The following is a 20176-nucleotide window of genomic DNA, read 5'->3' as shown; positions in this document are numbered from 1 at the left end:
CCATCTTCAGTTGATTTTCGTATAAGGAGTAAGGAAAGGATCCAGTTTCAGCTTTCTACTTATGGCTAGCCAATTTTCTCAGCACCATTTATTAAATAGGGAGTCCTTTCCCCATTTCTTGTTTCTCTCAGGTTTGGCAAAGATCAGATGGCTGTAGATGTGTGGTATTATTTCTGAGGACTCTGTTCTGTTCCATTGGTCTATATCTCTGTTTTGGTACCAGTACCATGCCGTTTTGGTTACTGTAGCCTTGTAGTATAGTTTGAAGTCAGGTAGTGTGATGCCTCCAGGTTGTCCTTTTGACTTAGGATTGTCTTGGCAATGCGGGCTCTTTTTTGGTTCCATATGAACTTTAAAGCAGTTTTTTCCAATTCTGTGAAGAAACTCATTGGTAGCTTGATGGGGATGGCATTGAATCTATAAATAACCTTGGGCAGTATGGCCATTTTCACGATATTGATTCTTCCTATCCATGAGCATGGTATGTTCTTCCATTTGTTTGTGTCCTCTTTGATTTCACTGAGCAGTGGTTTGTAGTTCTCCTTGAAGAGGTCCTTTACATCCCTTGTAAGTTGGATTCCTAGGTATTTTATTCTATTTGAAGCAATTGTGAATGAAAGTTCATTCATGATTTGGCTCTCTGTCTCTTACTGGATTATAAGAATGCTTGTGATTTTTGCACATTAATTTTGTATCCTGAGACTTTGCTAAAGTTGCTTATCAGCTTCAGGAGATTTTGGGCTGAGACGATGGGGTTTTCTAAATATACAATCATGTTATCTGCAAACAGGGAAAATTTGACTTCTTCTTTTCCTAACTGGATACCCTTGATTTCTTTCTCTTGCCTGATTGCCCTAGCCAGAACTTCCAACTCTATGTTGAATAGGAGTGGTGAGAGAGGGCATCCCTGTCTTGTGCCAGTTTTCAAAGGGAATTTTTCCAGTTTTTGCCCATTCAGTATGATATTGGCTGTGGGTTTTTCATAAATGACTCTTATTATTTTGAGGTACGTTCCATCAATACCGAATTTATTGAGCGTTTTTAGCATGAAGGGCTGTTGAATTTTGTCAAAAGCCTTTTCTGCATCTATTGAGATAATCATGTGGTTCCTGTCTTTGGTTCTGTTTATATGCTGGATTACGTTTATTGATTAGCAAATGTTGAACCAGCCTTGTATCCCAGGGATGAAGCCCACTTGATCATGGTGGATAAGCTTTTTGATGTGCTGCTGAATCCGGTTTGCCAGTATTTTATTGAGGATTTTTGCATCGATGTTCATCAGGGATATTGGTCTAAAATTCTCTTTTTTTGTTGTTGTGTCTCTGCCAGGCTTTGGTATCAGGATGATATTGGCCTCATAAAATGAGTTAGGGAGGATTCCCTCTTTTTCCATTGATCAGAATAGTTTCAGAAGGAATGGTACCAGCTCCTCTTTTTACCTCTGGTAGAATTCAGCTGTGAATCCATCTGGTCCTGGACTTTTTTTGGTGGGTAGGCTATTAATTATTGCCTCAATTTCAGAGCCTGCTATTGGTCTATTCAGGGATTCCACTTCTTCCTGGTTTAGTCTTGGAAGAGTGTAAGTGTCCAGGAAGTTATCCATTTCCTCTAGATTTTCTAGTTTATTTGCGTAGAGGTGTTTATAGTATTCTCTGATGGTAGTTTGTATTTCTGTGGGGTCCGTGGTGATATCCCCTTTATCATTTTTTATTGCGTCTATTTGATTCTTCTCTCTTTTATTCTTTATTAGTCTTGCTAGCGGTCTGTCAATTTGTTGATCTTTTCAAAAAACCAACTCCTGGATTCATTGATTTTTTGGAGGGTTTTTTCTGTCTCTATCTCCTTCAATTCTACTCTGATCTTAGTTATTTCTTGCCTTCTGCTAGCTTTTGAATGTGTTTGCTCATGCTTCTCCAGTTCTTTTAATTGTGATGTTAGAGTGTCAATTTTAGATCTTTCCAGCTTTCTCTTGTGGGCATTTAGTGCTATAAATTTCCCTCAACACACTGCTTTAAATGTGTCCCAGAGATTGTGATATGTTGTATCTTTGTTCTCATTGGTTTCAAAGAACATCTTTATTTCTGCCTTCATTTTGTAATGTACCCAGTAGTCATTCAGGAGCAGGTTGTTCAGTTTCCATGTAGTTGAGCGGTTTTGATTGATTTTCTTAGTCCTGAGTTGTAGTTTGATTGCACTGTGGTCTGAGAGACAGTTTGTTATAATTTCTGTTCTTTTACATTTGCTAAGGAATGCTTTACTTCCAATTATGTGGTCAATTTTGGAATAAGTGTGATGTGGTGCTGAGAAGAATGTATATTCTATTGATTTGGGGTGGAGAGTTCTATAGATGTCTATTAGGTCTGCTTGGTGCAGAGATGAGTTCAATTCCTGGATATCCTTGTTAACTTTCTGTCTCGTTGATCTGTCTAATGTTGACAGTGGAGTGTTGAAGTCTCCCATTATTATTGTATGGGAGTCTAAGTCTCTTTGTAAGTCTCTAAGGACTTGCTTTATGAATCTGGGTGCTCTGTATTGGTTGCATATATATTTAGGATAGCTCTTCCTGTTGAATTGATCCCTTTACCATTATGTAATGGCCTTCTTTGTCTCTTTTGATCTTTGATGGTTTAAAGTCTATTTTAGCAGAGACTAGGATTGCAACCCCTGCTTTTTTTTGTTCTCCATTTGCTTTGTAGATCTTCCTCCATCCCTTTATTTTGAGCCTATGTATGTCTCTGCATGTGAGATGGGTCTCCTGAATACAGCAAACTGATGGGTCTTGACTCTTTATCCAGTTTGCCAGTCTGTGTCTTTTAATTGGAGCATTTAGTCCATTTACATTTAAGGTTAATATTGTTATGTGTGAACTTGATCCTGCCATTATGATATTAACTGGTTATTTTGCTCATTAGTTGATGCACTTTCTTCCTAGCCTCGATGATCTTTACATTTTTGCATGTTTTTGCAATGGCTGGTACCAGTTGTTCCATTCCATGTTTAGGGCTTCCTTCAGGATCTCTTGTAAGGCAGGCCTGGTGGTGACAGAATCTCTAAGCATTTGCTTATCTGTAAAGGATTTTATTTCTCCTTCACTGATGAAACTTAGTTTGGCTGGATATGAAATTCTGGGTTGATAATTCTCTTCTTTAAGAATGTTGAATATTGGCCCCCACTCTCTTCTGGCTTGTAGAGTTTCTGCCAAGAGTTCTGCTGTTAGTCTGATGGACTTCCCTTTGTGGGTAACTCGACCTTTCTCTCTGGCTGCCTTAAGATTTTTTCCTTCATTTCAACTTTGGTCAATCTGGAAATTATGTGTCTTGGAGTTGCTCTTCTCGAGGAGTATCTTTGTGGTGTTCTCTGTATTTCCTGAATTTGAATGTTGGCCTCCCCTACTAGGTTGGGGAAGTTCTCCTGGATGATATCCTGAAGAGTGTTTTCCAACTTGGTTCCATTTTCCCCCTCACTTTCAGGCACCCCAATCAGACGTAGATTTGGTCTTTTTACATAATCCCATACTTCCTGCAGGCTTTGTTCATTTCTTTTTCTTCTTTTTTCTTTTGGTTTCTCTTCTCGTTTCATTTCATTCATTTGATCCTCAATCGCTGATACTCTTTCTTTCAGTTGATCGAGTCGGTTACTGAAGCTTATGCATTTGTCACGTATTTCTCGTGTCATGGTTTTCATCTCTGTCGTTTTATTTATGACCTTCTCTGCATTAATTAGTCTAGCTGTCAATTCTTCCACTCTTTTTTCAAGATTTTTAGTTTCTTTGCACTGGGTACATAATTCCTCCTTTAGCTCTGAGAAGTTTGATGGACTGAAGCCTTCTTCTCTCATCTCGTCTAAGTCATTCTCTGATCAGCTTTGATCCGTTGCTGGCGATGAGCTGTGCTCCATTGCAGGGGGAGATGCACTCTTGTTTTTTGAATTTCCAGCTTTTCTGCCCTGCTTCTTCCCCATCTTTGTGGTTTTATCTGCCTCTGGTCTTTGATGATGGTGACGTACTGATAGGGTTTTGGTATAGGTGTTCTTCCTATTTGGTAGTTTTCCTTCTAATAGTCAGTACCCTCAGCTGTAAGTCTGTTGGAGATTGCTTGAGGTCCACTCCAGACCCTGTTTGCCTGGGTATCAGCAGCAGAAGTTGCAGAAGATAGAATATTGCTGAACAGCGAGTGTACCTGTCTGATTCTTACTTTGGGAGCTTCCTCTCAGGGGTGTACTCCACCCTGTGAGATGTGGGGTGTCAGACTGCCCCTAGTGGGGGATGTCTCCCAGTTAGGCTACTCAGGGGTCAGGGACCCACTTGAGCAGACAGTGTGTCCGTTCTCAGATCTCAACCTCCGTGTTGGGAGATCCACTGCTCTCTTCAAAGCTGTCAGACAGAGTCATTCGGGTCTGCACAGTCCTCGGCTGCTTCCCCTGTTGTTTTTTAGCTGTGCCCTGTCCCCAGAGGCGGAGTCTACAGAGACAGGCAGGTTTCCTTGAGCTTCTGTGAGCTCCACCCAGTTCGAGCTTCCCAGTGGCTTTGTTTACCTACTTAAGCCTCAGCAATGGCGGGCGCCCCTCCCCCAGCCTCGCTGCTGCCTTGCGGTTAGATCGCAGACTGCTGTGCTGGCAATGAGGGAGGCTCTGTGGCCGTGGGACCCTCCCGGCCAGGTGTGGGTATAATCTCCTGGTGTGCCCATTTGCTTAAAGCACAGTATTGGGGTGGGAATTACCCGATTTTCCAGGTGTTGTGTGTCTCAGTTCACCTGGCTAGGAAAAAGGATTCCCTTCCCCCTTGCGCTTCCCAGGTGAGGCAATGCCTCGCCCTGCTTCAGCTCTCGCTGGTCGGGCTGCAGCAGCTGACCAGCACTGATTGTCCGGCACTCCCCAGTGAGATGACCCCAGTACCTCAGTTGAAAATGCAGAAATCACTGGTCTTCTGTGTCGCTCACGCTGGGAGTTGGAGACTGGAGCTGTTCCTATTCAGGCATCTTGCTCCGTCCCCCCCTCCCCAAAATCTCTTTAAGCTGATAAGCAACTTCAGCAAAGTCTCAGGATACAAATTCAATGTTCAAAATCACAAGCATTCCTATACACTAAAAACAGACAGCCAGCCAAATCATGAGTGAACGCCCATTCATAATTGCTACAAAGAGAATAAAATACCTAGGAATATAATTTACAAGGGATATGAAGAACCACTTCAAGGAGTGCTACAAACCACTGTTCAAGGAAATAAGAGAGGACACAAACAAATGGAAAATCATTTCATGCTCACAGATAAAAAGAATCAATATTGTGAAAATGGTCATAATACCCAAAGTAATTTATGGATTCAATACTATCCCCCATCAAGCTACCATTGACTTTCTTCACAGAATTAGAAAAAAAAAAATACTTTAAATTTCACATGGAACCAAAAAAGAGCCTGTATAGCCAAGGGAATCCTAAGCAAAAAGAACAAAGTTGGAGACATCACACTACCTGACTTCAAACTATACTATAAGTTTACAGTAACCAAAACAGCATGGTACTGGTACCAAAGCAGATATATAGACCAATGGAACAGAAAAGAGGCCTCCAAAATAATGCCACACATCTACAACCATCTGATCTTTGACAAACCTGACACAAACAAGCAATGGGGAAAGGATTCCCTATTTAATAAATGGTATTGGGAAAACTGGCTAGCCATATGCAAAAAACTGAAACTGGACCCCTTCTTTACATCTTATACAAAAATTAACTCAAGATCAATTAAAGACGTAAACGTAAGACCTAAAACCATAAAACCCCTAGAAGAAAACCAAGGCAATACCATTCAGGACATAGGCATAGGCAAAGACATCATGAATGAAACACAAAAAGCAATGGCAACAGAAGCCAAAATTGACAAATGGAATCTAATTAAAGTAAACAGCTTCTGCACAGCAAAAGAAACTTTCATCAGAGTGAACAGGCAACCTTAAAAATGGGAGAAAATTTTTGCAATCTATCTGACAAAGAGCTAATATCCAGAATCTACAAAGAACTCAAACAAATTTACAAGAGAAAAGCAAACAACCCCAACATAAAGTGGGTGAAGGATATGAGCAGGCATTTCTCAAAGGAAGACATTCATGCAGCCAACAAACGTATGAAAAAAATCTCATCATCATTGGTCATTAGAGAAATGCAAATCAAAACCACAATGGGATACCATCTTCCGCCACTTAGAATGGTGATCATTAAAAAGTCAGGAAATAACAGATGCTGGAGAGGATTTGGAGAAACAGAAACGCTTTTACACTGTTAGTGGGAGCGTAAATTAATTCAACCATTGTGGAAGACAGTGTGGCAATTCCTCAAAGATCTAGAAATACCATTTGACCCAGAAATACCATCACTGTGTATATACTGAAAGGATTATAAATCATTCTACTATAAAAACACGTGCACATATATGTTTATTGCAGCATTGTTCACAATAGCAAAGACTTGGAACCAACCCAAATGCCCATTGATAGTAGATTGGATAAAGAAAATCTGGCACATATATGCCATGGAATACTATGCACCCATAAAAAGGATGAGTTCATGTCCTTTGCAGGCATGTGGATGAAGCTGGGAACCATCATTCCCAGTAAACACAGGTACAGAAAACCAAACACTGTATGTTCTCACGCATAAGTTGGAGTTGAACAATGAGAACACATTGACACAGGGAGGGGAACATCACACAGCAGTGCTGTCAGGGGGTGCAGGGCTAGGGAAGGGATAGCATTGAGAGAAAAACCTAAAGTAGATGATGGGTTGATGAGTGCAGCAAACCACCATGGCACTTGTATATCTATGTAACAAACCTGCATATTCTGCACATGTATCCCAGAACTTAAAGTATAACATAATAAAAACAATCTTCATTTCCATGTTTGTTGCAGCACTGTTCACAACAGCCAGATTTTGGAAGCAACCTAAGTGTCTATTAACAGATGAGTGAATAAAGAAAATGTGGTGTGTCTGTTGGCTGTATGAATATCTTCTTTTGAGAAATGTCTGTTCATATCCTTGCCCCACTTTTTGATGGGGTTGTTTGTTTTTTTCTCGTATATTTGTTTGAGTTCTTTGTAGATTCTGGATATTAGCCCTTTGTCAGATGAGTAGGTTGCAAAAATGTTCTCCCATTCTGTAGGTTGCCTGTTCATTCTGATGGTAGTTTCTTTTGCTGTGCAAAAGCTCTTTAGTTTAATTAGATCCCATTTGTCAATTTTGGCTTTTGCTGCCGTTGCTTTTGGTGTTTTAGACATGAAGTCCTTGCCCATGCCTATGTCCTGAATGGTACTACCTAGATTTTCTTCTAGGGTTTTTATGGTATTAGGTCTAACATTTAAGTCTCTAATCCATCTTGAATTAATCTTCGGATAAGGGGTAAGGAAAGGATCCAGTTTCAGCTTTCCACTTATGGCTAGCCAATTTTCCCAGCACCATTTATTAAATAGGGAATCCTTTCCCCATTTCTTGTTTCTCTCAGGTTTGTCAAAGATCAGATGGCTGTAGATGTGCGGTATTATTTCTGAGGACTCTGTTCTGTTCCATTGGTCTATATCTCTGTTTTGGTACCAGTACCATGCTGTTTTGGTTACTGTAGCCTTGTAGTATAGTTTGAAGTCAGGTAGCGTGACGCCTCCAGCTTTGTCCTTTTGTCTTAGGATTGTCTTGGCAATGCGGGCTCTTTTTCGGTTCCATATGAACTTTAAAGCAGTTTTTTCCAATTCTGTGAAGAAACTCATTGGTAGCTTGATGGGGATGGCATGAATCTATAAATAACCTTGGGGAGTATGGCCATTTTCACGATATTGATTCTTCCTATCCATGAGCATGGTATGTTCTTCCATTTGTTTGTGTCCTCTTTGATTTCACTGAGCAGTGGTTTGTAGTTCTCCTTGAAGAGGTCCTTTACATCCCTTGTAAGCTGGATTCCTAGGTATTTTATTGTCTTTGAAGCAATTGTGAATGGAAGTTCATTCCTGATTTGGCTCTCTGCTTGTCTGTTACTGGTGTATAAGAATGCTTGTGATTTTTGCACATTAATTTTGTATCCTGAGACTTTGCTGAAGTTGCTTATCAGCTTAAGGAGATTTTGGGCTGAGACGATGAAATGCAAATCAAAACCACAATGAGATACCATCTCACACCAGTTAGAATGGCAATCATTAAGAAGTCAGGAAACAACAGGTGTTGGAGAGGATGTGGAGAAATAGGAACACTTTTACACTGTTGGTGGGATTGTAAACTAGTTCAACCATTATGGAAAACAGTATGGCAATTCCTCAAGGATCTAGAACTAGATGTACCATATGACCCAGCCATCCCACTACTGGGTATATACCCAAAGGATTATAAATCATGCTGCTACAAAGACACATGTACACGTATGTTTATTGCAGCACTATTCACAATAGCAAAGACTTGGAATCAACCCAAATGTCCATCTGTGACAGACTGGATTAAGAAAATGTGGCACATATACACCATGGAATACTATGCAGCCATAAAAAAGGATGAGTTTGCGTCCTTTGTAGGGACATGGATGCAGCTGGAAACCATCATTCTTAGCAAACTATCACAAGAAGAGAAAACCAAACACCGCATGTTCTCACTCATAGGTGGGAACTGAACAATGAGATCACTTGGACTCGGGAAGGGGAACATCACGCACTGGGGCCTATCATGGGGAGGGGGGAGGGGGGAGGAGGGAGGGATTGCATTGGGGAGTTATACATGATATAAATGATGAATTGATGAGTGCTGACGAGTTGATGGGTAGCAGCACACCAACATGGCATAAGTATACATATGTAACAAACCTGCACGTTATGCACATGTACCCTAGAACTTAAAGTATAATAAAAAAAAAAAAAAAAGAAAATGTGGTACATATACACAATGGAGTACTATTCAACCATAAAAAGAATGAGATCCTATCATTTACAACAACACAGATGGAACTGGAGGTCATTATGCTAAGTTAAGTAAGTCAAGCACTGAAATACAGATATTGCATGTTCTCACTTATTTGTAAGACCTACAAATCAAAGCAATTGAACTCGTGGAGATAAAGAGTTGAAAGATGGTTACCAGAGCTAGGAAGTATAGGTGGGGGCTGGCGGATAGGTAGGAATGGTTAATGGATTCAACAATAATCGATAGAAAGAATGAATAAAACCTTGTATTTGATAGCACAACTGGGTGACTATAATAATAATTTCATTTTACATTTTCAAATAACCAAGCGAGCATCAGTGGACCATTTGTCATACAATGGATCAATGCTGGCGGAGATGGATACCCCATTTACATGATGTGATTAGTATGCATTGCCTGTAGCAAAACATCTCACATACCTCATAAATATATACCCCTATTATGTACTCACAAAAATTAAAATAATTTTTTAATTTTAAAAGTATACACAAGAAGAAATAGGAGAAAAAGGAAGGAAAAAAGAACATATGAAACAACTAGGAAACAAAACATAACAGGAACAAAGTCTCACGTATCAATAGGAACTCTGAATGGAAGTAAATTAAATTCTCCACTTGAAAGATATAGATTGGCTATACATATATTTTTAAAAAACAGTATCCAAATATATGCTGCCAATAGGAAACACTTTACCTCTAAAGGTACATACAGACTGAATATGAAGAGATGGAAAAAGATATTCCATGCCAATGAAAACCAAAAGCAGGCAGGACTAGATATACTTAGATAAAACAGAATTTAAGTCAAAAACAGTTTTTAAAAAGCAAAAGTTATTTTATAATAATAAATGGACCAACTGAGTAAGAGGATATAATTCTAAATATACAGGCACCCAACATTGGAGCACCCAGATTAATAAAGAAAATATCACTTCATCTAAAGAAAGATATATGATCCCCACTCAGCATTAGACTGATCAACTACACACAAAATCAGCATTAAACATTGGACTTAAATTAGACTTCAGACCAAATAGACCTTACAGGTATTTACAGAACATTATATCCAATAGCTGCAGAATACATTTATCTCGTCAGTCCATGGAACATTCTCCAGAATTGATCATTTATTAGGCCACTAAACAAGTCTCAAAATTTTTAAAATACCAAAATCATCTCATGTATCTTCTTAGACCACAATGGAACAAAACTAAAAATCATTACCAAGGAAGATTTTGCAAACTATACAAATATATGGAAATTAAACAACATTCCTAAAGAACTATTGGGTGAATAAAGAAAATGAAAATCAAAAAAATTCTTGAAATAAATGAAAATGGAAACACAACATACTAATCTGTGAGACACAGCAAAAGCTGTGCTACGAGGGAAGTTTATAGTAATAAACACCTATATCAACAAAACAGAAAGATTTTAAATAATCTAATGATGCACTTCAAGGAACTACAAAAGCAAGCACAAACCAAACCCAAAATTAACAGAAAAAAAATAAACAATAAAGATCAGAGCACAACTAAACAGAGACTTAAAAAAATACAAAAAATTAATGAAGTGAAAAGTTGGTTTTTTAAAAAGTTTAAAAAATTGAGAAACTTTTAACTAGACTAACAAAAAGACAAAATCAGAAATGAAAAAGGAGACACAACAATTGATAACACAGAAACACAAAAGATCATCAGAGACTGTGATAACTATACACTAACAAATAGAAAACCCTAGAGGAAATGGATAAATCCCTGGAAACATAACCTACCACGAATAAATCAAGAAGAGCTAGAAAACCTGAGAGCCCAATAACAAGTAGTGAGACTGACTCAGTAATAAAAATTCTCCAAACAAAGAAGAGCTCAATACTGGATAGATTCAATGCTGAATTCTAGCACATATTAAAAGAGTAAATATTAATTCTCCTCCTCAAAGTATTCTAAAAAATTGAAGAGGAAGGAATTCTCCCTAACTCATTCTACAAGGCCTGCATTATTCCAATACAGAAACCAGACAAGGATACAATTAAAAAGAAAAGCACAACCGAATACTTCTGATGAACATAGACGCAAAAATCCTCAACAAACTATTAGCAAACCAAATCCAACAATACACCCAGAAGATAATACAACATAATCAAGTAGAATTTAAAGGATGCAAGGAAGATTTCACATACAGAAATTTTTAAAAATGTGATATATCACATCAACAGAATGAAGAACAAAAACTATATTGTCATCTAACAGACATAGAAAAAGCATTTGATAAAATTCAATACCTCTTTATGATAAAAATTCTCAACAAACTACGCATGGTTGAACCATGCTCAAAATAATAAAGGTCATATATGGCAATTTCACAGCTAACATTATGCCAAATGGATAAAAGTTGAAAGCATTTTCTCTAAGAACTGGAACAAGGCAAGTATGCTCACTTTCTTCATTCCTATTCAAGATGGAACTTGAACTCCTAGCTGAACAATCAAGCAAAAAAAATAAAAAATAAAAAATAAATAAATAAATAAATAAATAAATAAATAAAATGCATCCAGGTTGGAAGAGAGGAAATCAAATTGTCTCCTTTTGAAGATGACATAATTGTATATCTAGAAAAAGAAAAGACTCCACCAAAAAAAAACTCTTAGAAGTGATTTTAAAAATTCAATAACTTTGCAGGATGTAAAATCAACATACAACAATCAGTAGCATTTTTATACACCAACAGTGAAATAACCAAAAAAGAAATCAAGAAGGCAATCCGATTTACAGTAGCTATAAATAACAATATAATAACAAAATTTAATCAAGGAGGTGAGAGATCTCTACGATTAAAACTCAAAAAAAAAAAAACTGATGAAAAATATTGAAGAAGACACACAAAAAAGGACATTTCAAGTTCATAGATTGGAAGAATTAATATCTTTGAAATTACCACACTGCAAATAGCAGTCTATGAATTCAATGCAGTCCTATAAAAACATTAATGTCATTTGTGACAAAAATAGTAAAAACAGTCCTAAATTTGTATGGAACCAAAGAAGAGCCCAAATAGCCAAAGCAACACTAAGCAGAAAGAAGAAAGCTAGAGGCATCAAAGTACTTGACTTCAAAATATATTACAAGGTAATAGTAAATAAAACAGCATGCTATTGGTATAAAAATAAATGCACAGACAAATGAAACAGAATAAAGAACCCAGAAATAAATCTACATTTTTACAGCCAGTCTTCAACAAAGCTGCCCAAAACAGTGTCCTTGAGGAAGGACACTCTTCAATAAATTGTGCTGGGAAAATTGGATAACTGTATACAGAATAATGAGACTGAACTCTTACCTCTCACCACATACAAAAGTCAACTCAAGATGGATTAAAGACTTAAACGTAAGACCTGAAACTATAAGACTACTAGAGGAAAATGTAGAGAAAACTCATCAGGACATTGGTCTAGGCAAAGATTTTATGGCTAAGACCTCAAAAGCACAGGCAACCAAAAAAAAAAAAAAAAAAAAGACAATGGGATTTAATTAAACTAAAATTCTTCTGTACAGAAAAAAAAAAAAAGAGTGAAGGAACAATCTCTTGAATGGGAGAAAATAATTGCAATTTACTCATACGACAGGTGACTAATATCCAGAATGTATGAGTAACTCAAGCAACTCAAGAGTAATAAACAATCTCATTTAAAAATGGGCCAATGACATGAATAGATGTATCTTAAAAGAAGACATACAAATGGCCAACACGTATATAAAAAATGCTTATTATCACTAATCATTAGTGAAATACAAATCAAAACCACAATGAGATATTATCTTATCCCAGTCAGAATGGCTGTGATTAAAAAGAAAAATAACAGATATTAACGAGGATGTGGAGAAAAGCTCTTACATGCAGTTGGTGGAAATGTGAATTAGTGTATCAATATGAAAAATGGTATGGAGATTTCTCAAGAAAAGTAAAAATAGAACTACCATATAATCTAGCAATCTCACTACTGGGCATCTATCCAAAGGAAAAGAAATCAGCTATATCAAAGGGATGCCTGCACTCACATGTTTATTGCAGCACTATTCACAGTAGCCAAGATTTGGAAGCAACCTAAGTGCTCACCAACAGACTAATGGATGAAGAAAATGTAGTATATACACACAATGGAATACTATTAAGCCATTTAAAAAATCGTGTCATTTTCAGCAACATGGATGAAACTAGAGGTTATGTTAAGTAAAACAAGCCAGTCACAGAAAGACAAATATCATATCTTCTCACTCATATGTGAAGGCTAGAAAATTTGATCTCATGGACGTAGAGAATAGAATGATAGATACCAGAGACTGTGAAGAGTAGATGAGGAAGGGGGAATGAAGAGAGATTCATTATGAGTACTAACATACTGTTAGACAGAAGAAATTCTCATATTTAATAGCAGACTATGGTGACTATACTTAGCAACAATATTACATATATTTCAAACTAACTAGAAGAGAGAACTTAAAATCATACCAACAAAAAAAATGATAAACACTCGAGGTGGTGGCAACCCCAAAACCATGACTTGATGATTACACATTCTGTGCATGTAACAAATACATGTACTCCATAAATATGTAAAATATTATGTATCAATAAAAGAGAAAAAAATCCAAAAATAAATTCACTCCATATATTTAGTGAACTTTATCAGGAAATGAGACATCTTACATATGTGAATTTTCTACAAATTTGAAGCTTAAGTGCTAATCATTAAAATTTTGATCATATTGATGAAAATATTTCTAAAATATATCATCCTACCACTTTTAAATTAGAGTTTTGAACACATTCACTGTCTTGCCCCAGGTTATGTGAAATTTTCCTGCTCTCTGCTTATAATATAGTCTACAGAACTTTTGGTCAGTCAAGCAATCTGCTACATGTCCCACTGATGCACATATTGATGACATCATGCCAAGTGGACCTGGGGGGCTGAGAAAATACATAAGTGCCAGAATACAATTGACCCTCCATATTTAGTGTAACAATTATTTATATAGCATTTACATTGTGTCAGGTATTATAAGTAATACCTGATGGAGCAGAGGGATAGAGCATTCAGTAGAAAGGGCAAAGACACAAAAACTCTTTCCCAACTCCTGCAACTACCCATTTTACATTTATTTTCTTTTGCAGTTCACTACTGAATAGCGGGGTTGTGCCTTTCATATGGAAGACCCCCTCAGCTCTAATGATTGAGTGAGATCAGGTTGGAGTTCTGGTACCAGGAAGCATAATGGACTACTTAGACCAGCTCTTTCCTAATGTTTAATGAAAGGAGGCAAAAGGATTCTTGAAGGGTACTTATTCCTCAGCTCCATATCATTATGGAAAGTGAGTACATAGAAATTATAGGCAGTGAGCCATAGTTAACAATAAATACTGCATTTATCCAGAGCCTCCCAGCTGCATTCTATCTAGGCATTGCAAAGAAACCAGCATCTGATAAACCACAATTGTAGCAGCCTTTAGTTGTTGCCCAGTCCCTCTCCTTGGCTATCATTTTTTCCTTGAGTCATGGCAAGTAGGCCCTCACATAGCACTTCAGGTACATTGTTAGAGAAGCAGCAGAACATAGGGTACAAAAATTGAGCCTTGGAGTCAAACACTCCTGAGTTTAAATTCCAGTATCTATGTAGTCATAGAACATTTTCATATTTTGGCTAATAATGCCTTTACACTGATAAATGTTTTCTTTCCTGGTCAGGAACCAAGCATCTTCTATGCAGAAATATTTAATGCTACCAAGTCTGGAGAAGTCATAAAAATGGGGTCTAGGATGGGGAATGCTATACACATCCAAAGAGACCCAGCTTTGTCAGGTGTCCTGGAACATGCTGACCAAGCTCTGTCATTATCTTGTTTCTTTCAGGAGGTCAAGGTAAACCCCAGTTCCAGTGCTTTCTTTCTTTTTTTCTTTTTTTCTTTTTTCTTTTTTTTTTTTTTTTTTGAGACAGAGTCTCACTCTATCACCCAGACTGGAGTGCAGTGATGCAATCTTGGCTCACTGCAGGCTCCGCCACCCAGCTTCACGTCATTCTCCTGCCTCAGCCTCCTGAGTAGCTGGGACTACAGGTGCCCTCTACCACACCTGGCTAATTTTTTGTATTTTTAGTAGAGACGGGGTTTCACTGTGTTAGCCAGGATGGTCTCTATCTCCTGACCTCATGATCCGCCTGCCTCGGCCTCCCAAAGTGCTGGGATTACAGGCTTGAGCCACCGCACCCGGCCTCCAGTGCTGAATATTTTTCTGTCTTCATTGTCAACCTTTGAAATGGTCTTGATGCTTAACTAACTTTTTTCAATTTTTTGGAATCTAGGGATTGACAATCATACATTAAAAGTTTGGGTGGTGAAAAACTACTATTGTCCTTCAGCTTTGGAAAAACATTTTACTGTCAACTTGGAGCACATATGTTTTAACTATTTAAAGCCTAGTAGCCTAAATATGATGCCCAGTGAGAATGGTCTTAATATAACACTAGAGAAAGGTATATCGTATAGAAGAAAAATTAGTACTTGGGACAGGAAAACGTGAAAAACAGGTGTCTTTGCCTACATAGACAAATAGCTCTATATAGCTCTCTTATTACACAAAGTGCAATAGTGACAACATCATCAAGCGATGTAAATGATAGCTTTTCTGGGAGAAACCCATCAAGAACAATTACTATATTAGTAACAACAAAAACACCTTATGATCACTGTAAAAGCAGTAGGTCAACAGACATTAAGAAATGTAAAAGTTGTCATTTTATAGCAGGCACAGTTATGCAACAAATTTTCCAAATGGTACCCCAAAGGAAAAGCTATATTGGAAAATTAAACCTCATCTGCACCTTCTAAAATAATCCAGTAATATCTGTCTCTAACCATGTTTATAGTGACAGCTTCTCTGCCAGTTGTATTATGAGTTTTAGAAAAGGGAGAAGAAAAAGGATTGACATAGCCTCACAACCGCACAGACACTGAGCTTCTGATCTTCCATATGTGCATACTTTAATCTATCACATCTTCAATGGGTTTTATGTTCAACCGTGGGGTTTAGCATTTGATTTCCTAGGTTACTGAGCAGTAGGCACTCTCTCTATGTTGTTGGATAAATCATTTTAGGATCAGACTATACTGGTTCCTTCTCCAAAATGCATTGTCAGTCACCCAATAAGAAATGCTTCTAACCCTCTGCTAAAGCCTCCACCTCAGCCAGGGCCACTAGGTGTCTGGTTCTTCCTTAGGTTTCACTCTCAAGAAGCACTGATAGAAAGTGTCTTAAAAATATAATCAGTATACTTAATAATAGTATCAAACTTTTGCCCAATGTTGTAATCTGGTTAGAGGCTCATTCTCTAGTTTTGAAGGTGAAAGAGCTGGTTCTTTTTTCTAGCCTCTCTTTTTTCTCAGAGAGAAAACAGACTTACAGACTTGCCTCCCTGCCTTCTCAGAAAATGGGAAAATGGATTTTAACGAAGAAAGAAAGTATGAAAATGTGGTTGGAAATGTATTTGTACTTACCAGGCATACAATGATAGAGTTTTTGGATAGGGAGTAATGCTAACACTTGACAGAATAGGACAATTATTTGGCCATATTTTTGAGGATCTGATGTTGCCTTTGTTAGCCCCACTAGCTCTGAGAATCTACCTTTCTTCTCTAGAGACAACTTTTAGTCCAAAATTCCATGTCAGATTGTATAGGAGTACAACCACCTCCTACAAATCACCTGTGATCTCCTGTGGGATGGTTTCTATAAGGTCTATACTGACAAACTTACCCAGTAAAACTGAGTTCTACAGCTCTGGTTCAAAGCTCTGTCCTTATACATTATAGCCCTTAGGCACCTTATATTCAAACTCTCACTACCTTCTGCTTGTTTAATTCCAAATAAGACGTTCACCCACCAGTGCTCGTTGTTTGGATCCACTCCAGCAGCTTGGAACCCTTCTTTCTTTTGGGATGACACAGTATCTTTAGTATCAAATAAGATATGGGTCACATATTCCTTGCTTTGAAACATAACAGACACACACATACCTTTTTGTCTGTTTATTTTTTTTAAGAGTGATGCATGGATTAGACTTTCCTAGGCAAAATCCTGAAGCTTTTTAAGATGTGGAGTGCATAGAGTTCTCAAATGCTTGGTCATCTGAAAACTGCATCTCTGATGTCCTGGCTACTTGGTCAGACTCTTATCTTTGAAATGTAGCTTAGATCATCATAAGGACCTTTGATGGGTACTGCTGAGAGCATTTTTTGCATACGCATAAGAAAAGATACATTTCTCTTATCACCATGAAACTGCATTGCTTCAAAAAGATGAACTAATCAGAAGCAGCTGGAATGAATTAGAGACATTGACAACTCAAAAATGAGACATAAGTGATCCTGTGGGGGAAAAGCACTTTTAAATTGTTTAAATGTGCTTGTCTAACATATCACTAAAAGCTGTAATCTTCCATTTTCCATTAACAACTCCATCAATTTTCCTCTAATGTTTTAAATTAACTGTCTTCTCTCAAACATGATGCTGTTCAACATTTGAAGAAAATGGTCCCTGTTTTTTTTTTAATTCCAGATTTAGAAAACTGAAATATGCAGCACATTTTGATAAAAGTTTATTCATGCTAGAGGTTGGCATGTTTCCTATCACTTGAAATTTTAGAGCATTGCCCCCAAGTAAATGTGCCTATTCTTTTATAAATTTTATGATCCCTGTGATGGCAGCATTATAACTCTGCCAAACACGAGAAAATTACATTGTTTTTATAAAATTTCCAAGAGATGACCTTGTTTTCACTTAACTAATTTTATGCTTGCATCCTTGTTCTCTTCTGACAATGACTTTTCTGGAGAATGAAAAACAAAAGGATAATATGAAAATATTTTAGCACCCTATATTGATGGGAGTAAGTGTACATCTATTAAAAGAGAGAAATCACCCCACCTCAATTAGTTGATATAGCACATTTGGCTAATGGGTAAAAGAAATGTTATGTTCACAGATCAGATAAAAATTGAATTTCTATATCAATCTACCAAGCAACCACTAATTAAATGTTGAGTAGATTTCAGACATGTCCTATAAGCCCTACTATGGCTGTGATGTTTTGGCTTTTACTTTAGAATGTTTATTGATTCATTTCAATCTAACAGATATTTACTATCACTTTATGCAGGCATGAAGCTAGGCACTGGGATGCAAAGAGTAATTAAATATGGGACAAGGTGTGCCAAAGAAGACTACTGGTCCTGTGGGATTGGCTGCATGTGAGAATCCACGTGAGAGGCTAAGAATACTGTACACAAAGATCCTTGATGTTCTTGAGCAAATCCCTAAAAATGCAGCATATAAAAAGTGTACAGAACAGATTACAAATGAGAAGCTGGCTATGCTTAAAGTGGAACCAGATGTTAAAAAATTAGAAGACCAACTTCAAGGTGGCCAGATAGAAGAGGTGATTCATCAGGCTGAAAATGAACTAAGTCTGGTGAGAAAAACAATGCAGTGGAAACCATGGGAGGCATTAGTGGAAGAGCCTCCTGCCAATCAGTGGAAACAGCCAATATAATTATTAAATGACTTTGGTGGGTTGAGGGAAATAGATGTAATTAAATATTCTGTTACATTAAGAGTATGTTCATATTATTGATATTTTATAATCAAGAAAACTGATACAGAAAATACTTAGGAGACTCGTTAAAATGAGTGATTATGGTAACATCATCTTGTGAGTCAATTTTTGATTTGTAAATTTTTCACACAAATTATTTCCAAGATGATATTTCTTTGAATACAGAGGTTGTGGAAAGATCTGAAAATTAGAAAAATTCCTACCAATCTTCAATGCAGAGACTATAATCAAAAAGTAGTTTCTTTAGTAGTATCTTCAATACACCATTTAATATTTTTATTATCCTAAAGAAGAAAAAGCCCTTAATTATTGTCTAAACAAATTTATAGATCACTGTTTGAAGTAAAGGCAATGATTATTTTCAAATGTGAAAAACAGCACAAGTGGCTGGTACAACAATTTGAAATTATGTTTAACCTCCTTGGCTGTGATCTTATGTATATAAAGCCAAATTTAAATTATGTAATTATATAATAAAGCAAAAACAGCCATACTCACAAGGAGCTCAAAATTGTGAGGGGAAGGTAAAAATCATGTTTTAATTATTATGTTATAATGTGATGACATTGGATAGAAAAACTCTTATTTTAAATCACGGGAGCACAGCAGAGTGATTAATTGTTCTTGACTTGGATGAGAGGAGGGATGGGGAAGACTTGAAGGAGGAGAGAACTTTTGAACTGCGTGTGGAATTATTAGAATGAGAATAATAGAAGAATAGAAGAAAGAAAAAGTGTCTTTCTCTCAGGCTTACATTACGGCAAAAGACTTGGACATGTATAAAATGTTCAGGGAAACATTGGACAAATAACTTGCCTTCTATAGCACTCTTACTTTTTTATGTGAAGAGTGATGAGAAACATGGGAAAGACACCTGGATTCAGCCTGTGAGTGATCTGACATACCATTCCTAGGATTATGGACCTTAAACCCTCGTTATGAGAAATGATTGAAAAATTTAAACAAAGTGTGATGACCAATATTAAATATCAGGAAGATTGTTTTATCATGATTTCTTCACAGAGCTTCTTTGTGTTTTGGCACCTAGATTTGCTCCCTCAAAATTCAGTGCCAAACTGATACCCAACCTGAACTTTTGATGGTGACCTCATTTCTCATTTTGGTACCTAAAGGAGCCCTTATTTATTCTCTGTGTTTTGAAGTTTCATGATATATGCCTTAGAGTTTTTTTGTTATCTATTTTAGACTCAGTCATTTCATCATTGAAAATGCCCTCCATGACTTGTTTGCTAATTTCCATAATTTTACCTGCTCCACCTTTCCAAAATTCCAGTTAATCAGTATTTGAATACCTGTTCATCTTTCTTTTAGTTCTATTTTCTAAGCAATTTCTTTGACATTACTTTCTATTCCTTTCTAAAAAAGTGTTTGTTTGTTATTTGGAGGAAAAGCTTTTTCTTGAGAATAATTTTGATTTTTTTTTTTTTCTGTATAAACCAGGTCCTCTTTGACAGAAGTAATATCTTTTTTTTATAAAGTTTACTCTGCTTTCAAATTTTTCTGTTTTTTATTACATGCTGTATTAAGTTATCAGGTAAG

General features: G+C 36.9%; 1 pseudogene across 1 annotated transcript; it reads left to right on the top strand.

The window, feature by feature from the left end:
• The first annotated feature begins 18199 nt into the window (after positions 1 to 18199).
• On the top strand, positions 18200 to 18896 carry LOC104665834 (annotated as a pseudogene). Its single transcript, XR_004056987.1, has one exon. The product of XR_004056987.1 is annotated as an NADH dehydrogenase [ubiquinone] 1 alpha subcomplex subunit 5 pseudogene (transcript).
• Positions 18897 to 20176: the final 1280 nt, after the last annotated feature.

This window comes from Rhinopithecus roxellana, chromosome 4, assembly GCF_007565055.1.
Source record: "Rhinopithecus roxellana isolate Shanxi Qingling chromosome 4, ASM756505v1, whole genome shotgun sequence".
In the NCBI taxonomy this organism is placed as follows: Eukaryota; Metazoa; Chordata; class Mammalia; order Primates; family Cercopithecidae; genus Rhinopithecus; species Rhinopithecus roxellana.
This window is presented reverse-complemented; position numbering and strand designations above follow the sequence as displayed.